General features: G+C 40.9%; 2 pseudogenes; both read left to right on the top strand.

Moving 5' to 3' along the window:
- The first annotated feature begins 555 nt into the window (after window positions 1-555).
- On the top strand, window positions 556-1,059 carry LOC120607445 (transcription factor BTF3-like; annotated as a pseudogene).
- Window positions 1,060-7,687: 6,628 nt separating this feature from the next.
- Window positions 7,688-7,806, top strand: LOC120607553 (uncharacterized; annotated as a pseudogene).
- The last annotated feature ends 7,662 nt before the right edge of the window (window positions 7,807-15,468 follow it).

The raw sequence follows: 15,468 nt of genomic DNA, 5'->3' as shown, positions 1-15,468 counted from the left end.
TTAAATCCAGTTGGGTAAAAGAAAATATGTGGATTTCAAGTTTTAACCAAAAAAATAAAAAGAGAAGGGAACTAGCATTTATTCAGCATGAACACCATGCTAGGTGGCTTAATTACGCTGCCTTTGTTTAACAACCCCAACAACACCAGGAGATATTACCTCCCCACAGCTGAAGACCCTGAGGTCAGGAAGGTAAGAAGCTAGTGGAAGCAGAGCCAGAACATGCAGGTCTGACTCAGGGCCCATGTTCTTATTTACTTAGGCTCAACGTGCACCCAGCCTGAGTCTACACATTGCTTCTATTTTCTGGTTGGGCATAAACATCACCAAGGACTCACAGCTGATAAGCAGCAGTACCTGAACTGAGGGGGAAAAATCAGGTTTTCTGACTACCAACTTGCAATAAAACTTTAAAACGCAGCTCATCTTCCTTATGATTAAAACCACATTCTGTCATCTTGCGTCCCTGCCTGTGTGCTCTTATTCTCAGCTGGTCTGCCCAAGACCCTCTGAGTGCCAACCCTAGACCCCCGCGTGACCCCGTTTCCTCTCCAACAGATGAAAGAAACTATCATGAACCAGAAGAAATTTGCCTTACTGCAGGTACAGGTGTGCGTTTCTGGGAAAGGAACTACTCGCAGAAAGAAGGTGGTTCACAGAACAGCTACAGCAGATGATAAGAAACTTCAGTTCTCCTTAAAGAAGTTAGTGGTAAACAATATCTCTGGTATTGAAGAGGTGAATATGTTCACAAACCAAGGAGCAGTGATCCACTTTGACAATCCTAAAGTTCAGGCATCTCTGGCAGCAAACACTTTCACCATTACAGGCCTTGCTGAAACAAAGTAACTGACAGAAATGCTGCCCAGCATCTTAAACCAGCTTGATGCAGACAGTCTGACTAGTTTAAAGAGACTAGCTGAAGCTCTGCTCAAACAATCTGTGGATGGAAAAGCACCACTTGCTACCAGAGAGGATGACGATGATGAGGTTCCAGATCTTGTGGAGAATTTTGATGAAGCTTCCAAGAATGAAACAAACTGAACTGAGTCAACTTCTGAAGAAGATAAAACTTGAAGAAGTTACTGGGAGTTTCTATTTAATATTATGACTGCTTTAAAAATTTTTTTTTAGTGGATCTGATAAAATCTCAATCTCTGACATTTTTAAGCCCAAGCCCCTTGGACACTGCAGCTCTTTCCAGTTTTTGCTTATATACAAATCATTCTTTGCAGCTAATTAAGGTGAAGAAGCCTGGGAATAAAATTTGAAACAAAGGTTAATAAAATTCTTTGCCTAGTGAAAAAACAAAACAAAACATGTTCTGGTTTTCTGGATGAATGTTCATTGTAAAGTCAAGTGCTCGTGTCTCCTCCGTTGTCAGCTGCTGTGATGGCATGTATTTCTATATGTCAAAAGAGTTATAGTCTCTCTTTTTGTGTTTTTATGTCATTGATGAAAATATCACAGCTCAAAATATATATAAACACATATTTCTACAAAGTAATGTGCAGTGTCTGATTATTGACATAATAGTCCCCAATTTCCTTAGCTCTTTCCGAATATCTTATGTATATTTGGGAAGTGGGTTAAATAAACAGAATTTTAATTTGTGTCATCCTTCATTCTCTCAGTTAAACATAACACTTGAGATAGAGCACCTTTTCCTAGCTAAGAAAAAGCACTACCTCTGAAGTAAAACAAATCCATAATTGTCCCGTGATTACATCACACCATGGTTTGAAGCACAAAGAATATTCTTGTATAATATCTTCAGTCTAAGAGTATGTTATTCACCTCATCATCTATTTGTTTTTGCTGAAGCTATATTAAAATATTTAAAATATTGAATAAAATATTAAAAATCAAGTTCCTCCATAAGAGGAGAAGTGCTGACCGACATCCATAGAAAGCAGTTGTACGAAGTGGCCTGAAGGGCAGTGTCTCCACCAGGAACTGAGCCAAGGTGGCCTTCTTCTTTCCAGGATCCCACTGGCCACCTGGCTATGAAGCCCAGAGGTGGCAGGTGGTGTGATCTCACCTGGACGCAACCCGATTTTGGAGTATGGTGAGGCTTGGAAACTTCCAATGACCCTTGTTCAAAAAACAAAACCAAACAACCCTAGCTGCTAACATTAAAAGCTTATATTTAGCACAGTTTAAAAAGGAAATTAAATAAACATATTGCATATAGATGACAGAAGTCAAATATATACATGCATGTATACATATAATTATATACGTATATACATATGTGTACATATGTATATATATGCATATACATACATATGAGGTTAAAATTTTATATCAGGATTCATTGGTTATAAGCAACAAAAATGGGTTCTGGCTAACTTGAGGGGGAAAAAAGAAGGCGAAATTGATGGGGTATAAAAAGGATAGCTTTCAGAATCAAAGAAATACTAGGCTTTGAAAGCACAGGTCTCAGGCACTTAGGTGGACCTTAGGCTCTGGTTCCAACATGCCTGCAGCCTCTTGGTTTCTGCTGAATTATTAATTTCCAAGAAGAGAGCATCTGGGTGGCTCAGGATGGGTCAAGTGTCCACTTGTATGATAGGAGTGGGTAAGTCCCCTGTGATTGACAGCCCCACCAAAATTAGACGAAGCGTGAATAGTGGGGTGGGGCAGTTCTGCAAAAGAAAAGATGCTAAGCAAATGAAAAGAAAACTCCAGATGTCCACCTCTGTGAGTAAATACAGTGGCAGTGAAGATGAAGGGGTGGCCAGCTGATGAGACCAGAGGAAGCCTGAAAACAGTTTCACAGCTGCAAGTCATTTATAACTGAACTTCTATGGAACAAACAGCCTCAGTGCTTAGTGGTGACTTTGAGGGTCGCCAAAAGAAAGACAATAACTATCTTTTCTTCAGTCCCCTGGGGAGGAAGTTTGGTTCGGTAATTGTTGAGGTTGGACAGGTTGAGGTTATGGCTCTGCCTCTGCCTCGCACACTCAGAGTGACTGTGGAATGGGGTTTTAAAGGCGAGGCCAGCCTTTCTCCTTAGCCCCGAGCAGCTAGAACAAACATTCGCCTGCTGGGCATACCCCTGCTTCATCCGGCCTCTGACAGGCACCCGGGGAGGCAGTGCATATAGGGGTTACCAAGAAGCCCCCTTTTGACATTTACCTTAAAACTTAGAGACCCTCTAAAACTGTGCTGTCTAATAAGAGTAGCCAGGAGCCACGTGCAACTTGGTTATCCGAAATGAGATGTGATGTAAGTGTAAAATACACATAGGACTTGAGAGATTACTATGGGAAAAAAGAGAACATAAATATTAGTAATTTAAAAATATTTATTACATGTTGAAACAATAATATTTTGGATATATTGAATTTAAGAAGACATTAAAATTAATTTCACCTGATTCTTTTTTTAACATGGTTACTAGAAAATTCTAAATTGAATACGTGGTTTACATTCTATTTCTACTGAACGATACGCGCTAATATCCTTGCTTGCCTTAGTAGTGCAGTTTGGTTTTTTGTTCATCTCTATAGATTCCTTAACACGCATTAGTGCCTTGCACAGAGCAGGTTTTTGTTGTGCAAATTAACAAATTAATAAATTTATTCAAAGCAGTATTTATGCTACATGTATTTTTGCTTCACTGGAGAGATAATAAGAATTAATAAGCCACGTAGTCAGTACTTATCTTTTGCTAGTACGAGGGTTAAACCCTTCTCTGAATAGCAAGGCTAGTGCACTTCAGCTGTGAGACTGGTGGACTCCTGTGCCCCTTTTTTGTTGTTCCTTCGACACACTCTGCTTCAGTAACAAGTTGAGACCTTCGAGGTTTAGATAGCTTAACTGAAATTTATGTTGTGTAGCAAATAAATGTTTTTATGGAAATGAAGAGTCTCTGTAAATGAAATGATCAGGTTGGAAGAGATTTTCAAAGCACTCTGAGGTAGATTATTTCTGTGAATAGCCCAAGGCCACACTGCCCTTACCTGGTAAGGCCGGAACTGGACTCCCACACTCTTAAATGAGGTAACCTTCAATTGCACAGAGAAAGGAGAGGTTGTCAGGCATGGTCGCCCTTGGCTTTCCTCCCTCTAACATCTGTGATATCTGTTTCTTCCTGCCTTACTGGGAGGAAGGAGTGTCCTTACTCCTTTCCAGAGCTGATGTTGCCACCTGTGCCTCACGCCCAGCACTGCCCACCCATCTGGGGCCTTCCTCCAACAATTGTCTCCTGTTCCTGATGTTTCACTCTTCACTCACGACTTTCCTATTGCTCTCTCAATATGCCCAAGATCTCCTTACCCTAAAAGCCATCATCCTTGCCTTGGTCCTCGGACTCTTCCTCTCTCTCTCTCTCTCTCTCTCTCTCTCTCTTCAAGTTTGTCCCTGTCATTCTCTCTGAACAAGGTCCACCCCTACTCTGCATATCCTCACTTCATCCCCTCCTGCTATGACTCTTAAGGCTCTGGCTTCGGCTTGTATTCTCTCCTGACAGTGATTTCCAACTTCCTATTTGTCATTTCTACTCAAACATGTCGCAGGGACCTAAAGTCGAACATGTCTAAATAAAACTCTTAGAATTCTCCCCCAGACCCACTGTCATTCATCTGTGCGCCCGTTTCATTTACCCATGGACTCTAAATTATATATCCTTTACTTCTCTTTAATTCTCACATTTACTGCCTCCTCCTTTGTCTTCTTTTCTGCTGGCAGCTATTATTTTCTTTCGCCTTTCCGGAATCCATTTATTTATTTCACACTTGGTACACCGAGTGTCGGGCATTATTATTTTCTGAGGATATCCTGGTGAGTAAGACAGACACATCTGGCCTTCATAAGATCTACAGTTGAATAGAAGATACAGATGAGTCAACAGGTAATTGTAATAAAGGTACAAGTACTTTGAAGGGGAAGCACAGAGCACTGTGAAAACTGAGTAAAGGGGTATCTAACCTCCTCTGGGGAGGTTAATGAAGGCAACAGCAAGACAGTAAGTTAGACCTGAAGGAGTTATCTAAATGAGATGGGAAGAGGAGAATTTAAGGCTGTTGCCAGCACATGCGAAGGACCAGAGGCAATAAAGACAGCAGGACGCATTTGGTGAACTAAAAGCATCATTAGGGACCTGAGCTTGAGCTGGTGGGGGTGCGGGTGGGGGTGGGGTATGAGAGAGAAGCTGGCCAGATACAACAGGCCTTATTAGTTGGGTTAAAGAGTTTGGAAGTCATTCCAAGAATAATTGTGAGCATTCAAAGTTTTTGGGCCAGGGGAGAGATGTGATAGAATTTGCATATTAGAAAGGTCACTCTGGTCTCTCCTTCATGTGATGAACAGCGGGAAAGAGGCTAGACTAGAGGGGGACTCCCAGTTGTCAGGTTGTTGCGCTAATTCAGGGAAGAGGCAAAGGAGTCTGGAACTAGGGTAAGCAGCGCACATTGATTCATTTCCAATCTTGACTTTCTTGAACATACAATAAGTTGCAGGCCCTGGAAGAGATTCCAAAATGCTAGGTCTATCAGAAAGCTTATCGTCTCATAAGGAAAACAACTTATTGCTTGTCAGGTAAATAAAGCTTTACAATGCAGTGTGTGTGATAGGTGCTATAATAGAGGTAAGAACAAATGATATGGAGGTCAGAACTGGGCAGCTCAGGTCTCCTAGAATGAGGCTTCCCACTGAGAGCCACAATTCTCATCTTCTAAAAGAGATGATCTTTCCCTCCCAGTAGCAGAGGACATTCTTGCCTCCCTTGGATTTAGTAACGCAAAAGTGAAATGGGGTTGAAACCAGGCATTACTTTTCTAATTTGGGGGAGAATGGCCTTGTGAGGCCCAAGAGCCCAGGTCAGCACTCACTGGAAAGGCAACGCCTGAGACTTTGCCAGTACCTGCTCCACAGAGACCGGGCCTTGCAGCCAGTCCTGAGTCCCAAACTTCTTCACTCTGACAGAGCATGAATTTGTCAAAAGAGTTTTAGTCTCAAAGGATTTTATTAATATGTGTTTCTCTCTTCTGCCTACTTGGCTCCTATGCACTATTCGAAACCACAGTCAAATTCTGCTCCACTGGTTCTCCCCTTTCAGCATAGAAGCATGCTTAGGTCTTCATCCTCCTCCTCCCCAAATCCTTTCCATGAATCTTCATCACCCCAAACTACTGTCTGCTTTCGGGGTCTAGAACACGAGGTAGGTGCTAAGTGATCAATAAGCTTGTGAGTCAGTCAGCACCCTTCCCCACCATTCCGATGCTCAGTGCTCTCCACCTCGATGATTTCCCGCAGCATGATTTCTTTTCCAATGGAAAATTGACCACAGCTCTGACCTTTCCAATGTCATTTCATTCATGCACAGGTATGTTTTTTCTTAATAGCAGTTACTGCCCCCTTTTATGGTATATTTTCCATGGATAAGCCAAAGGGATCTTTCAAAAAATGCAAATCTAACACCACTACCCCCTTGCTTAAATTCTTGCATGATTGCCTATTTTCCGAGAGAGAACCCTAAGCCCCTAACGAGACATGTAAGAGTCTTTGAAAGAGATTTCCAGCCAACCATTCTGGCCTGATCTTCTGCCTCTGTTCCATAAGCCTTTTGTGGGCGTCTCCACAAAAGACTGTGTGTTCTGACCTTGAATGCTCTGACTTGAAAGCTCTCCCCGGTCACCTTGTCTAACAGGCCTCATATTCACCATTCAGCATTCTATTCAAATGCCTCACCAAAGAGGCCTTCCTTGACTCTTTTGCCTCCTGTGACAATATCCTCCCTTTTGTGGAAACTTACACTAGTAGATGTGTTACTGTTTACATTTCTTGATTCTGTTAAATAGTAAGCTCTTCAAGGGTAGGAGCTGTGTCTTTGAGACTCCAGGATTTAGCTCTGGGACTGGTTGGAGATGCTTAGGAGGCTCTCAGAAAGCAAAAGAATGGTCTTTGCAGGATCTGTGAGGCCATTACTTTGGTGGGAAGTTCAAGTGTGCTATGGGTTCCAGGACTGAGGCTCCCAATCATCAAATGGTTAATGTCCATCTTCACTTTTCAATGCTCCACTTGATCTTTCTACCTCCTCCTAGTCTCTCTGCCTCCCTGCCTTAGTGCTCCTCCTTTCTCTAAAATCTCTGGTTGCAAAATTTCCTAATGAATGCACATGTACTATAGTGCAGAGATTAAGACATAAGGTATAAGATCGTGTTTTCTTTCAATAATGAGGATAATTTTTAAAATTTATTTCATCGGATTCTTATAAAATCTTTTGTATCCGGAAAATAAGCTTCCTCTTTCTCTTCTTGCAGACTGAATACATGGAGAAGGAGGGCTCTTGGCTAAGAATTTATCGGAGTCTTAGAAGAGTCACAGACTGTAAACTCTTTTTTGTGCAGCAAAGAGAGCTGTATCTGGGCTGTGCGGCCCAGTGAAGACCTCTGTTTTGTTACCAGATAGTCTGAAGGGGAAAGGGTGAGGAGGTGTGGAGGGTTATGGGGAAATGAACTAAACACTGTTTGGCATGACAATATGAATGGGCTAACTCTGAAGAGAGAATGTGCCTCTGAGGTTTAAGCTAAACAGACTTGTGAAGTGCCTTGTCCTCAGGTGAGTAACAGACTTGTGAAGTGCCTTGTCCTCAGGTGTGTGGTGGGTGCAGCAGTAACCTGCTGATAATGGAGAGAAGGTGCCTGTACTCACACTGAAAGCAGGATTAGAAAGGGGTCTCATCTAAGGCCATGCCACCCTGAACAAGCTCGATCCTGTCTGATCTCGGAAGCTAAGCAGAGTTGGGCCTGGTTAGAACTTGGATGGAAGACCACTTAGGAAGACCAGGTGCTGTAGGCATAAAAAATTAAATAAACAAACAAACAAACAAACAAACAAACAAGGGATTGTAAGCTAACAAGGTCCTGCAATCTGTGAGGTCGACCAAGGGTCGCCTCACTTAAATAAAATAAATAAATAAATAAATAAACAAACAAACAAATAAATAAATAAATGTTTTAAAAAAGAGTAAAGAAAAAAGAAAGGGGTCCCCGACTCAGAGCTCACATCTACCCTGGACTTCATTGCAGACTTACAGCGCAAAATAATGCCCTCCTAGACTGCTCAGTGGGACTTGAGGTTGAGTCCCCAGTCATCCAGAATGCTTAATGTAGATTGTACTAAGGAGGAAAAGGATAGTCCTTTCTGGGAGGAGATCAAACCTCTGGTCAGGGATAGTATTTCCTGACAGGTAGGATGGAGGGGAGTTTCTCCGGATGGGAGTGGAAAGGTGGAAGATACTGGTATTTTGGAAAGGAGGAGCAATCCTCAGGGTAGGGAACCAGGTAAGATTGTGGAGTGCACATGAGGGGTCATCTACCTAGAGAGATCTAACTTCCAGGTGTGATGTTCTTTGTTTTCTCTACTACAACATAATTTCCTTTAGTTGCTCAAATCTTCAACAAAAATATTTTGATGTCCACATTTAGCCATATGCTGAAAACAAGGAGACAGGAAGGCAAAGGGAAGGGCGCTCCTTTGCGCCCTGAGCGGAGGGAGCTGCAGCCTGTGGAGAGGGCTGTGCCCAAGAGTTCCACATAATGATGGGAGTAAGATGGGACAGGGTGGGGGAGCAGAACTGAGAGCAAAGGAAAGTGCCAGCAACACCAAGGGACAGCTCGCAAGTGGATAACTCAGGAAGGATCTAAAAGAAAACTTATGTTTGCTAGTTATTAGACATTAGACTTGACATTAGATGATCGAGTCATATATTTCAGACTATGATTCATAGTTCAGTAACCAGTCATAATAGCTGTTTAGTGGGTCTCAACCAGGATTTTTTTTTAGAAAATGAAATAAAAATTGAATAGAAAATATCAAACTGCAGTGCTCTAGTAAGTATTGTTTAATACAATTATACAGTTATAACTGAAACTTTTATTTCAGTTAGATATGTGTGTGCACTGGATTCATGATGTAAAATATATTTCTTGTGAGTTGAGATTAAATATGTTTAAAAGTCACGATGTTAAAGGAAGTTGACCTTGAAGGGGATTGGGCATGTATAAGACAGGCAAGAAAAATAGTGTAAGCTACATTTTATAGATGAGAAACTGGAGAAGTAACAAGGAAAGCTATTGTTGTTGGAGCCCTGGCCCCATGCTAAGCACAGTGCCAAGTACTTCCTTGCATTGTTTTGTCCACTTTTCAGGTAGTTTTGGGCAGCACCTCATGTTCAGAATAGAATCAGAGCATACGTGACTTGACCAAGGCCTCATGGATCTCAAAGCTTTCCACGGGAGTCATTTGGTTCCTGACTCAATGTTCTTTGAGGCTCAAGGAAAAACCGTTAACAAAGAGTATCAGGAAAATGATATGCTGAGTACAGGTGAATGAATCTCTCATGGTTAAATTTTAGGCATCAGTGGAGGGAAGTAGAAAAGCTCAGTCCCTCATATCACACTTCAAAGGTGACAACAAACTCTTGGAAGTGAGACTCATAGTGCTTGGCTGATTTGTGTGGGAGACAATGCATAGGGTCTGTCTAGGCTGAATGGAAAGCACTGGGAACATTAATGCCGAGAGCAAGAGATTTCACTGAAGGTCACTAGATGCAGAGAACAAAGGAATAGCACTCTAGGGTATCTTTACCCATAAATTTTTCTCAGATGGTGACCAAGTGTTTATTGGGAACCAATTATGAGGCTGCTACCATGATAATGTGTATGGGAGAGTTAAAATATACAAACATTGGGCATTCAAGGCAATGACAGTAGCACTCACACACAAATTCACATGCGCAGAAACATGCAAGAGTATGGAAAGGAACCTGCAGTGAAGTGGCATGCCAGGTAGGATGGAAGTAAAATGGCTGGAACGTTTCCTGGGGGCAGATGTGTAACGCTGGAGAAAAGTGCTGCAAATCGTTGTGGGGGTTTTCAAGCTGACAGAGTTTCATCTGTTTGCAGTTAGTGAGTGTCATTTAGGTTTTCCACCTCTCGTATCTGTGATAAGACTAGAAAACTCTCTCTGGGAAAATGTACCTGTTTAGTGATAGCAGCAAAGAGGGTAATTAAATGAGTTTATTTATCTGGGAAATTCCATGATTTATGAGATATCAAGGAAGCAGGGGCTCCCAGTAATGTTAGGAGCCTGGGACTGTAATTGTAGTTTTCTTGACTAGCTCTGTTCTTGCCATGTAGTGTGACCTTAAGACCTTCATCTCTTCATTTCCTGCTACTGCGCTGGCAGCTCAGTCAACCCTTTCCTTCAAGCTGGCCAGCTTATGGCCATGCAGCAAGCTGCGCTGCGTCCCCAGGGATCAGCCTTCACCCACACTTGGGCAGTCCCCCTCTCTCTGGAAATGAGGCTGCTTTCCAAAGAGACTAAGGAAAAGGAAATTGCAGATGCTCAACCATCATGTAACATGTGTAGGGAACCTCAGTGCTCTTTATTTTATTGCTCAGTATATGTGCCTCTGTCAGCATCATATTGTATTCCACCCACATTGGGTTGTAGCTCTACGAAAGCTGGAGCAATCTTCTTTTCTGTCCTGAACCCACAACCCACACAATGTCTTGTACCATAAATATCAATTGAATTATTAATGAAATTTATTGCCCATTTTGTAAAGTGTCGACCACAGTTGCTACCATTGTAACTCATCGGAGGGAGTTACAAGAAAGGAAATTATTAACTTCTAAACAATTCTCTTTTCAAAAAAATTGTACTTTTCTTGTTGTGGTTTTCTGTATCACACAAATAAACTTTACTATAATTTACATATACTCATGAGTATAACAAAATCAGAAAGTTTTGGACAACCACAGAACTTAACCTGACAATGTGATTTTGTTTTCAAAATGAAAATACCTTTTATTTTTCTGATTAAAGTAAATAGTATTGGATTTGATTGGTTACTGAAAGTTTTCCTAGAAAAAAAAAATATGGTTTCTTTGTACTCATAGCCTGTTTTGAGTGTTATTTAATGCATTATACTAATAGTATACTTTATTTTTCTCTCTATTGTATTTTTCAACATGATTTCAGGATATAGTTATACACTGTCCTTATTCTGTTCTTTAGTAATAACTCATTTTTTGAGTACAGACTGTGTGCCTGTGCATTTCACATTTACTGGCTCATCGATTCCCCTCAATAACCTGGGGAGGTAAGTGTTGCTGGATGGTATGTTTGTGTCCCATATGAATTCTTATCAAAAGGCCTCCACTTCACAAAAGGCCTTTAATCAGGTGGGCAAGATGATCTGCCCTGTGGATGTCAGAGAGCCTCCCTCTCCATAACCCCAGGGCTTTCCTGGTGGGTTCAGGAGCAAAGGGTCATGGTGGCAGGAATGGAGATTGCATATGGTCTCAAGAACATGAATTTCCTCTTACCAGGGCTAACCTGACCTGCACCACGGCTGTGATCCCAGTTTGCAGTAAAACTCTCTGTTACGATTCTATTAGTTAGGAAGACCAGTCAGCTAACTGGTGACAGTTTAACTACATTAGACCACTTTCGTCATGAAAAAGATAGTTTTATTTGTCCTCATTGGAATGGACACTTATCCTGGATTGATGTTTGCTTTCCTTGATACTGCTAACATAAAAATTGTGAAGGTAGTGAATGCCTTAAAACAACCCCAAGGTGTCCTGCTAACATTGTTTTACAGTGAAAGGAACAAGCAATGTACTACTGTCATGAGATTCAATAGTCTTATCATGTACCTCATTATCCAGAAGTTTTACACAGCAGTGGTGTGGCACGGGCTACCAAAGACATAACACTCTCAGAGATTCGGATGCTATGTTGCAGGATGTAGCATATGCTCTAAACCAAAGACCAATACATGGTTTGGTCCTTCCCATAGTCAAAATACATAGAGCTGAGAACCAGGAGATGGAAGTTGGCACAATTATACCCAGTGACACAGTCACAGGTTTTTTTTTCTTTCTATCCTCATGAACCTGTTCTTTGTTGGTTTAAGGGTTTTAGTATCCATGGGAAGAATGCTTCCACAGGGAGATATATTGAAGTGGAAGCCAATATAGCTACCTGGGACGTCATCTCTGTGTCATCAGGCAAACGAGAAAAGGGGGAGTTGAAGTGTTGGCTGGGTCATTGAGCCCTCCTCCCTTCAAGGGAAGTAGATTGCTGCTAGATGACATGAATAGGGAGGAATATGGCCTCCAGGATCTCTTCCTGGGAACTGTTAAGTAGAGGAAGAGGGCTGCATGTGGATATTGGGCAATTAAAGGGCGGATTACAGGGGAGGAAGGGAGTAATTGGGGGATCGTCTTATGAACTATATATATATGTCTAACCAATGCACTGTATACTTGAAACGAATTAAAATAAATTCTTTAATAAAAAATATATATATAAAAGGTAGGTTATAGTGGACTTGGGTCATTGCTTTATTTGCCTACTTTCAAACCTTCATCTTATTTATGAGTCTTTTTCAGTGAGGGAGTCTTGGTGAGAGGAAGGACTCTGCTTTGACTATAAAAGTCTGAACCAGCATTTCCTCTTCTCACAGGGTACATAATTTGGTTTAGCCCAAGTCTTTGAATCTGGAGGGAGTGCCACAGAAATATAGAGATGGTTAGAGATGATGTACAGACTTTGAGACAAGTGTCCCCTCGATGCAGTGCCTACATTGGTTTATCAGCCAGACTGTTGCTGAGGTGGGTCCTGGTTGGTGTATGTGGGTGCATGGACAGACTTGGGTTATGCCCATTTTCCAAGCCTGGTTCTCCAGTGTTTTTGGAGAGTACCTTTCAGTCAGTTCCTTTCATGCTTGTGTTATCCATAGTTGGTTCTGGCAGGTACGGAGGTGAAGCAAGCACAAACATGAATCTGTCTTTTATATTGCGATGCAGATTACACATGTCTTTTTCCTCCCTTCCTAAGTACTAGATGTTTTGTGTATTTCATTTTTGGATACATTAAACCCTGTAAAAATAAGGATTGGAGCAGAGAAGAAATAAAACTTTAAGATATAATAAAGAAAACTTATCAATAACAAGAAAACTGAGGTTAGCTAATATGTATCTAGTTACACCTTGCACTCAAACTGAGCTAAAATACCTCAAGACAACAGCAGAAACTGAGTCTAAAACATCGCAAGACAATAGCAGAAACAACAGACAATCAAGAATTTATAGGCTAAGAACTGAATTGATTTTACCTCAATGGAAAATGAAACCAGACTTTAGTTTCCAGTTTTGCATTGAAAGAGTGAGAGTTGGACACACCATCCTAACAAGTAAAAAGCCAAACACACTGAAAAATCAACATTTCTTCTAAGACAGAGGAGGACACAGGGCAAATTGCTATCCCCAAGAGACAGGCAAAGACAGGCTAATCGGAGCAGCGATACAAAGCAGAAATCGCCCTAGGAACCAGTGTTGTGGTAGGAAATCCTGAACTGCAATCAGTGAATTTCTGGAGGCTCAGCATGCACATGTCTGAGAGTTAAAACTCCAAAAAGATCCAGTCTTAGAGTGGCCCCGAAAGTATCGGGAGATTTACCTCCAGAAGCTCAACCAGATTCCTATTGTAAATAGGAAACGATCTCCTCATGCTTCTGGCAGGGGGGAGGGGAAAGGAATCATTGTGAAATAGCCAGAGCACTCTGTTTTTCTTAACATGGCCTGCCCTCAGGGGAAACTAGTTAACCTATGCCTAACCTGTTGAGGTAGTATCAGAACCTAACTTACTTAGGGAAGGGAAATATCCAACTCCAGCCCACTCTAGCTATCCTGCCACAACCAAGAAGAGAGGAGAAACTTAAAAACACCTGTGAAGGTCACTGTGCAGAGGCATAGGCTCAGTAAAAAACTGAGACCTGATTACAGGACTACAGAATACTTCCCCTTTCTTCTACCTTGCCACCACATTACTACGGGCCGATTTACAGCAGTTCCTTTTATCCAATACATCATGTCAATATTGCCATCAAGACAATATTACAAGGCAAACCAAAAGGCAAAAACCACAATTTGAATGCCAGTTTATTTATTTTTTTCATACTATATATATATAATTTTTTAAAACATTTTATTTTTTTATTTTCCCCCTCCCCCTTCCCTTCTCCCTCTGGTAACCACTAGTCCATTGTCCATGAGTCTCTGTTTGTTTGTCCTGTTCATTTATTGCAAAAAACGCAATTTGAAGAGATGGAGCAAGCATCAGAATCAGACATGGCAGATGTTGGAATTATCACAGCAAGAATTCAAAACAACTATGATTAATAAGCTAAGAGCTCTGATGGATAAAGTAGATAGCATGCAAGAACAGAAGGGCGACATGAGCAGAGAGATGGAAATTCTAAGAAAGAACCAAAAAGAAAAGCAAGAGATGAAAAACACTGTAACAAAAATGAATGAAGAGTACCTTTGATGGGCTTATTGCTAGCTAGACAAGGCTGAGGAAAGAATCTCTGAGCTTGAGGATATCTCAACAGAAACCTTGAAACTGAAAAGTAAAGACACCAAGGACAGGGAAAGAAAAAAGAACAGGATATCCAAGAACTGTGGGACCACCACGAAAGGTGTAACATACACATAATGGATTACCAGAAGAAATAAAGAGAAAATAAGAGATGTTTGAAACAATAATGACTGAGAATTTCCCCCAAATTAATGTCAGACACCAAACCATAGATTCAGGAAGCTCAGAGAACACCAAACAGGATAAATACTAAAAATCCCTAGATCTAGGCATATCATTTTGGGGGGGGCGGGAATTAAAGACATTTATTTTACATTTACACATTTGTATATTTTCTATAAATGATGTGGAGCTGAGATATGTACATCTCTTGCCCAACAGCATATCATTTTTATTACAGAAAATGAAAGTAAAGACAATATCCTGAAAGAAGACAGAGGAAAAATATCTTACCTACTGAGGAAAAAATAAAAATTAATCCAACTTGTCCTCAGAAACTATGCAAGCAAGGTGAGAGTGGAGTGAAATATTAAAGCTTGAGAGAAAAAAGAACTGCCAAACTAGAATTCTGTACCCAGCAAAATGGAAACAAATTTTTCTTTTTAAAAAAATTCCTTCCAAGAAAGTTTTTTTTCTTTTTTACCTCCTGTGTTCTACTTTTCCTCATCATAATCTTCTTTCTTCTCCATTTGAACTGTCATCATGCAAATATGTTTCTACTCTCTCCTTCCATCTCCTCTCTAATAGCAAGATACAGGCTTCTTTGGCTAACAGATTTTGAAAATGTTCATTACATTTATGTATGTGCATGTTTACATATTTATAAACACTTGTAAGTGTATATTTCTCGAAGAAGTGCAATTTACCTGATGTTGGGGAGGAAAAAGAAGTTGACAGTGCCCTTTCCCAAACAATGCTGCTTCTTTTTGGAACCATAAGGACAAAGACTGCTGGAGAAACAGCTCCTTGCTCTCCTTTTTGCTAGAATTAGATTGTGCATTGAGTTTTAACCTCTGTGAGTTAAGCAGAGAAACAAGTTATGAAGCGAGGATTAGATATGCTAGT

The sequence above is a fragment of the Pteropus medius genome, unplaced genomic scaffold, assembly GCF_902729225.1.
Source record: "Pteropus medius unplaced genomic scaffold, Ma_sr-lr_union100, whole genome shotgun sequence".
Classification (NCBI taxonomy): domain Eukaryota; kingdom Metazoa; phylum Chordata; class Mammalia; order Chiroptera; family Pteropodidae; genus Pteropus; species Pteropus medius.
The sequence above is the reverse complement of the archived record's forward strand: the minus strand, read 5'-3'. Positions and strand labels throughout refer to the sequence as shown.